Genomic DNA, 8,568 nt, shown 5'->3' with positions numbered 1-8,568 from the left:
GTGAACAACCGTTCCGGACCCAACTCAGGTAGAACCGTTCACATACTAGGTACACAAACAAGGTTCTCGGACCTTCTCAGGTAAAACCGTTCGCATACTAGGTACGCAAACAAGGTTCCCGGACATGAATCGTTACAAAAAGTTCGCATACTAAGAATGCATACGTGTTGTATCTAGACATGGGTAATTTTTATAAACTCTCATTTCAATCATTGAAACATCCTCAGTAGCTTCAAGTAATTTTCAAGTGATCGAATGATCAATACGAAACTTCCCAAGCTAACATCAAATGACTGTCTCACACAAATCATATAAGATGTTCAAGGTAATTTTCACACGATCATATTTTGACATTATATTTAATTTCCAACAATAAATTGTTTCCAACTAAACTCGTCAATAATATGATGAACATAGCTAAATAAAAAAGAATCTAACACATATTTCGAGAAATAGATAAGCGAGTTAAGCTCGGCTCGAAATATCAAATGTATATAATGTAAAAGTCTATATAATTATACGACTTAGTCTCATTAGAAGATAGAATAGAGTATACTTTTGAGTGATAGATAATTTTTAGTCTCCACATACCTTTTGTTGATTAAGTTCCTCCAAGCTCCTCAGTAGATCTTCGTCTTCAATTGGTGAATGCCGTGAAGTCTAAAGATCAACTAACATTTTATCCTAATCCGAGACATAGCTATAAGTAGACTAGAAATCAAGTATATAGTTTTGATGTACTAAACTTGAAAAACAAGCTTGAGATAGCAATGCTTGCGAGTTCGACCGAGCAATGCTCTAATAATCTCCCCCTTTGTCAATTTTAGTGCCAAAACTATCAATACATATGAATTACAAAATAAATAAACTTTATAGCTTCTCATCCATCATGATTGATTTCCTTGGCTCTTCAAAATTCTTTGAATTCTTCATGATTCTGAACGTGTTCAACTCAGCATCATCATTGTTGAAGATCCGTAGCCTTAACAATAAGAAAATAAATGTTGTCAATCATTGGTATACAGTGTTATAGTATTACTATAGATAATCAAAGTTCAATTGTATCACAACTTTGAAATAATACTATGGTGATATGTATCACTACCCCTTAGTCAATACTTCATCTTCCAATGAAAACCACTCCCCCTTACATAATGATCTGTAAACCATATGTATGTAGTGTGAACTACCAAATAATTCTCCCCCTTTTTGTCAATATAAATTGTTAAAGGTACGAAAACTACAGGATCATAATAAAATTTTCAAAAAGATACTTCATGACTAAAAGATAACATATCAACATTATTTCGATGATTACGCATAGTCGAAACTTAGTGTATTCATCAAGGAGTTTATAAAGATACGAGATAAATCCTTCAATATTCCACATCCGCACTCCCCACAAAGATATAGCAATTAAGCACAAGTTCAAATAATAACTCTCCCCCATTTGATGTCATTCCCAAGAGAACAACATGAGTGACCGTACTTTTACAAGAAAAGAAGGATTTCTTTGGACATTAAAAAATCACATGGATTTGTATCTAGTAAACTCGAACAAATTAACCACAATAAGATCTTATTGATTAATTTAATGGGAAACCCTCAACATAAGAAAACTTAGGCCTATTCCTATGCATATGCCAAACACTGATTTTTGGCATATATGCACCCACTATGGGTATGCCAAACTACCAAACTCATATGCATATATGTCAAGAATAACATATAGGCATACACGATAGAGTTTCCATCGAGAGATAGAGTGTTCATTTCTCGATGGTCAAGTCAGCGTTCGCTGGTCTTTAATTCGCCAGCGCTCGCGTCTCTGATCATCGCTTATCAGATATTCATCCAACGCTACTATTTTCCCCCTCTATAATACCTAATTTCAATCTCATTTCAACTCACATCAGAATTTCTAAACCTCTCTAGAATTTCTCAATCTCCAATTTTTTCATCACTCTTCCAATTCCTCGGAGAGTACGGATGATAATATGAGCATTGTTGAGTTCGCTGAGTTTGTAGAAAACCAACGTGTTATCGCAAATCGAAGAGTTGTTTATCGTGCCAATGTGGATAATGAAATTAGGAGAAGTCAAATTAGATTTAGAAATCAAAATAAGAGAAGTCAAAATGGGAGAAGTCAAATAAGGCGGAAACCAAAATTCACTGTTGCGGAAGATGAATGTATTTGCAGGAATTATATTTCTTCTATTGAGGATACTGTATTAGGAAATACATTACATCACGAAACATTATGGCAAATGATTTTTGGGAAATTTCAGGAACAAACAATGAATCTCAACAATCGTGATGTTTCAGAGTTGAATCAACGCTTCAGTACAATCAACAAGGAAGTTTATAGATTTGTTTCTTTACTTCATCAAGAAGGTCCAAATTTGAGGAATGGTGAATCCATGATGGTATTTCAACAAAGGTGTTGTGCGGATGGTGCAACTATGGTAGAACTTCTACGCGGGTGTCGTGCGGAATGTCGTCGCATCTACGAAAAAGACTTCCAATTTGAAAATTGTTTCGACATTTTAAAATGTTTCCCAAATATTGTCCAATATTTATGTATTAATTTCTCGATTGTCCCTTAATATTAGGTTTTAGTATTTAAATTGCCTAAGTATTAGTTTAAGTTCTTATGTTTTAATTTCTAAGTATTAGGTTTTAATATTTGTTTAAATGTATCTCTTATTAAAATGTAAGATTGGATTAAGAATAGAATTAAGCTTAATTTTCAACATTACTCATAAAATTTTCAATTCATTAAGTTTCGATATAATCATTAATAGTCATTTTTTACAAGACATTTTTTACTAAATTTCATTAAACTTTAAATTCATTAAATTTCATAATAGTCATTTTTTACAAGACATAAAACTAGGCAATAATATTTTGAAATATAGACTTTAAAAATAAAATTTTGGGACAATATTCTTCATCTTGTTAATCTTCTTCATTTCACCAAATTTCCAATCAATGCGCTCATGAACGGATTCTCCTTTGTTTATCTTCTTCTTTGGCTTCAAATTTGTTTTGCCTTGATTTTCCTTGGCTTGAACTTTTCTTTGCCTTTTCTTAGTTGCGATTCTGACTTGGTTAATATCCAAAACTTGGAGACTTCTTTGCTTCTTACTTATTTCTTTATACTTATCACATATCTTCTTAACGGCACCTTCAAGCACTACTCCCGGAAAATCAAGTTGTGTTGCCGAATCAAGTTGGGTTTGAAATTGTGACATTTGGGAAATTTCAAAAAAATAAATTATATTGAGAAAGAGAGCAATAGAGAATTTTAGACTAAGAAAAAAAGAATTAGAGAAAAAAAATTGTGTAAAAATTTTGGGGTAAACATTTGAGTTTGAAAATTACCTATTTATAGCGATAAAGAACTAGACGTTGGCGCTAGAGTTAGTATCGAGCGATATTATGAATAACGTCAACGATAAAGTCTTTATCGCTGGCGTTATTCATAATATCTACCCCTAGAAGCTCTGTCGCTCAGTGGTTTTCCCATAGTGGCACAACTCGTTTTCCATGCCACCTGGTATGCCAAACAACATTTTTTTGCCATACCCACAGGAATAGGCCTTACGGAGCCATACAGTACTTTCACATAAAAGTGGATCTGAAAAAGATGAATACTGCAGAATACTTTCAAAAGCTCATTCTATCTTTTATCAATATTTTTATAATGGCATAATATACTTAACTTTGAGCATATATGAGATAAGCATAGTTCACGAACGTACACACATATCTCATAAGCAATTGCAATATATGAAATCAAAAAAAATTAAATACTGCAAAAATCATCTTCCAAATAACTTTAGAATTTAAACAAATAAATCAAAAAATATTGCAAGATGAAAATCATTGAAATAGCTATGCGTAATCACAATAAATGCTATTCCAAACCCTAATTATCCTTCTTAAACATAAGAATAAATTCTCATAAGAAGTTTCTAGTCAAAACGAAGAGACAAACTTGTAAAGAACATACAAGATGATTTGCCCTTAGAAGGTAAAATCAACCTTTTTTGCACGTATTTACACCAAAAATGGCTACCAAAAGCGTACAAAAATATTTTCTTAACAAAGAAGAAAATACAAAGTCATTAACGACCATGCACCGTAGTTCACATAAGAGGATTGAGAACATTCATGAATCCCAGAGTAACGCGTACTACTACCCATTCTTGAACTTTCTTCTTTGTGATTAACCAAGAACATTCTTAACAAGCTATAAATGAGCTTAGAAGATAAGTAATCCAAGAATCCAAGTGGCCAAGTACAAAATACGTGATACATGTGTGACGAAACGGAGCAAAACACTAAAAAACAAGAGATGGGAAAAAGACAAATATTAACTCATCCAAATTCAGGATTTCTTATCACTATTTTGAATAGAATTCAAAGACGAAGATAATGCAAAATAATGAGGCCATTCCGAGTTCGGACGAAGAAGTTACTTCCAAAAAAAGTTGTCAAAAATTGACGTCTATAGGCCAGTTCGCAAACGGTGTTCGTAAACGGGAGTAACTGACTTTCGTGAACTGGAACTGTTTACAAACGGTGTTCGCGAACTGAAGTCCCTGGATTTTAGTTTTAAATGATGGTATGCATACCTGGTATGTGTACCATGAAGTTCAAATATCCCGAACTACTATTTTCAAACCTAAACATTTAAGTACCTCAAACAAAAATCAAGTTAGGTGGACATGAACGAAACACAAGGTACATGGATCATTATAAGTACTTCAAGCAAATAAAAAAACATAAATCTTGCTCAAGTTTATAGACATACCTTTTTAGAGGAATCCAATCATGAATCTTACGGCTTTACCAAATATTCAATATCTTATCTAACACAATATTGCGCCCCAATTCTCGTGCTTCCCCCACCGTATTCATAACATGTCATTTCTTTGTGAGGATGTACTTTCAACATAATCAATTTGTGTTGAGGTGAACAACGTCTTGCTCACCACAGATGACACAAACAGACTTTTCCGCAACCATGGATTTTTCACAATCTATAGTTTTTGGCTTATTGCGTTTCTTCTTTAACTGATTCTTGTGTTCCACTTTTGAATTATCATGAAATAGATCAGTTTTAGAACCTTTCATACCCAAATTCATATTTCCAAAGAACTTTTTAACTTCCAACATCATGGATACTGCCTTCTCCATAGTCATGGAATTTTCTGGGAGATTATTCCTTTTCACACTTAAAGCATCATTGACTTTCGTTGGTACCCACTTTTGAGTGCATTTAAGAACAACCAGAACCTTCTTCCCACTGCTCTATTCTAGATTTCTCGAAAGAGAATTGGATTAACTATTCTTTTCTCCAATTGGGAGCATCGGATCTTGTCTTCGTCTAAGTTATCCTTTCAATAATCATTATTATTGTGAAAAGACTTCTTATGACGTTTATAGGCAAATCTAGGTTTATCATAACACTGATTCCTTTGCCTAAAGGTTGGACGTTCGCAACCCGTAATGTCAAGGGTGTTAGCCTTAACATCTGATCTAGGTTTAATCATTTCTTTTGACACCTAAACAAGAATATCATGAAGTTTTTCATTCCTTATACGAAAATGATATCTCCTTTCCAAGTGACCTTTGTTTCCGCAATAATGACAAATATAAGGAACGTTCTTACCCGGATTCATGTGTGTTGGTTTTGAAGGTTGATATACTTTTCTCTTTCGAACCTTAACTGTCGGTGAAAGAATTTCACTTTTTCCATTAGTGAAAACCTTTTTTTGAGAAGAGTCACTAGCCTTGACAAACTTTACCTATTTTCTAGAACTTGAAGCATCTATTCCCTTATAGCCCAACCCACGTGTATCACGATGATTTTTACTTGCTCCTAGCATAGTGGTTAATTTGTTTGAGATAGTATTGAAATTTTTCAAGTCCTCTTCCAACATCTTGATTTTATCAAGAGCAGCAGCTAAATCAGCCTCAAGGCGTTTTTCTCGAGCGAGACAAGTGCTTTCCCTGCCATCAGAACTTATTTGTTGGGAGTTAATCCTTGCGTCAATTGCTGCAAGTTTTTCTTCCAATTTATAGAAATATTGACGAAGATTATCACATTCAAGTGACTTTTTACTTAGGTCACTCACACGATCTTTGAGCATCGAATCCTTCATGTTATTCCAAGAATAAAGTCATGAGTAAATTCTTCTCAATTTCTTATTTTCTCGACAAAGATGGGTTAGAAAAGGAATGACACAAGAAGTCGTCAACTTTTCCACCGGTTTCAACAACTTAACATACTTTGAGATTTCCTCATCAACATATCTATCAATATCTGAGTCACCTTCGTCAGAAAGTTCATCCAACTATTCTTCTAGGCGTGTTTCCCAGTTATCAACATTTGTACATCACGGGGATGTTTAGATATGACATTTCTCTCAGGAGAATTTAAGCTTTGAAACACATCTGGAAATTTCTGAACTGGTACGTTATTAGAGATAGACTCGTTCATAAAAATCATATTGCTAAAAACACAAACTTATGAGGTCTTAGCGTGTTTGTCGGCTCTGATACCAATTGAGAAAGCGGGGGTATAACAACCACACCCAATAATTCGTTCGGCAATCTGTATGGACTAAACTCCAATTTAATTTCGAGATGACCAACTTAAAAGCGAGACTCAATCAAGAATTATATCAAAGAGTTTTTATCTCTTTCTCAATACAATCAGCAAATCAAACAGATAGAAATACGCGACCCTGATTGATATGAAAAATCACTTGGACGGTACCAAAGACCAATGCCCAAGTGTCAATCAAGTTCTATCCTACAAACAAGGTCGGTTTTATCAACTGATTGAATTACGCACAACCTGTGATATTTCAATTATATAAACAAATATAATACGGAAAATAAATAACACAGACACCATAAATTTTGTTAACGGGGAAACCACACATGCAGAAAAACCCCAGGACCTAGTCCATATTTGAACACGACACTGTATTAAGACGCTACAGACTCTAGCCTACTACAAGTTAAATTCGGACTGGAATATATTTGAGCCTTAACCAAGTCTCACATCGAATAAGGTACAGTCCCGTTCCTTACGCCTCTAGAACCAAGCCGGATTTTGCGCATTTGATTCCCTTAGCTGATATCAGCCACAACTAAGAGTTGCTACGACCCAAAGTCGAAGACTTATAAACAAATATTCTCCCACATATATATCTATTCTTTATTCTGTTTTAGTTCCTTCTTTTGATAAAATCAAGGTGAACAGGAACCAACTAATAATCCGGTCTTATACTCCCGAAGAGCATCCTAGAAAATTTTAGCCACCTCACAATAACCCAACTAATTAACAGGAAAAGTTATTGCGGAATCACAAGAGTCTGAGACGAAGAACTTTTCTGATACTTTTTATATCTTACCTATCGGAGATAAATATCGAGTAAATCTTAGAGAAGATAAAACTCAATACGACTAAACAAGTAAGATCAGAAAATAGTTGGATCTGGATTCACGAATCCCAATAAAGTCTTTAAGTCATTAACCTATAATGGTTTTAGGAAAAACCTAGGTTAAAGGAGAATCGACTCTAGTACGTAACTAAGAACACACATAAGTGTGGGGATTAGGTTTTCCCATTGCTAGAGTTCTCCTTATATTGTCTTTCAAATCAGGGTTGCTTTCAATCAAATCTAAGATAGCTTAGTAACAAAGCATTCAATATTCACTGTTAGATGAAAACCTGATTTAAGATTCAAGCTAAGAAAGCTGCTTAAAAATAAATCAATCAATATCCATCGTTAGATGGTCTTAGCTTGTTACACACAAATGCAGTATACTTTCATTTAGATATGTATTACCGTACCTAAACGTGTATATTGAGTTGGATCAATAATAGTTAACTGAAGTTATCCATATAAACACTTTTGTCTTAGCCGTATTCATCTAACATTTCTAGATCAAATATGAAGATCAATCAATCATGAAAGATAATCAAATAAATCTAATTGTGTTTCAAATAGAGTTGTTAAATTGTTCACTATATCATAGAAAAATATATGAACAAATTGAATCGGAATCGGTTTGATTCGTAATCGTACAAAGTACTTATACATGAATCAATTCATGAGCATTAAGCCACGGTTTGCAAAGATTGCATTCCTTAGATCATAAATGTTTTAGTTCATGAGTATGAGAATCATACATGATCGATTCTAAAACTTCACTACTGTGTTCTCCAACAGGTACGCGAACAACAGCTCCGGACCTTGGCCTAGTCAAGCCGTTCACAAACCCGGTTCACGAACAACCGTTCCGGACCCAACTCAGGTAGAACCGTTCGCATACTAGGTACGAAAACAAGGTTCTCGGACCTTCTCAGGTAAAAATGTTCGCATACTATGTAAGAGAAAAAGGTTCTCGGACCTGAATCATTACAAAATAGTTCGCATACTAGGTATGCATACATGTTGTATCCAAACATGGGTAATCGTTCTAAATTCTCATTTCAATCATTGAAACATCCTTAGAAGACGACAATGATTGTCTCACATAAAC

The sequence above is a fragment of the Papaver somniferum genome, chromosome 4 (assembly GCF_003573695.1).
Source record: "Papaver somniferum cultivar HN1 chromosome 4, ASM357369v1, whole genome shotgun sequence".
In the NCBI taxonomy this organism is placed as follows: domain Eukaryota; kingdom Viridiplantae; phylum Streptophyta; class Magnoliopsida; order Ranunculales; family Papaveraceae; genus Papaver; species Papaver somniferum.
The sequence above is the reverse complement of the archived record's forward strand: the minus strand, read 5'-3'. Positions refer to the sequence as shown.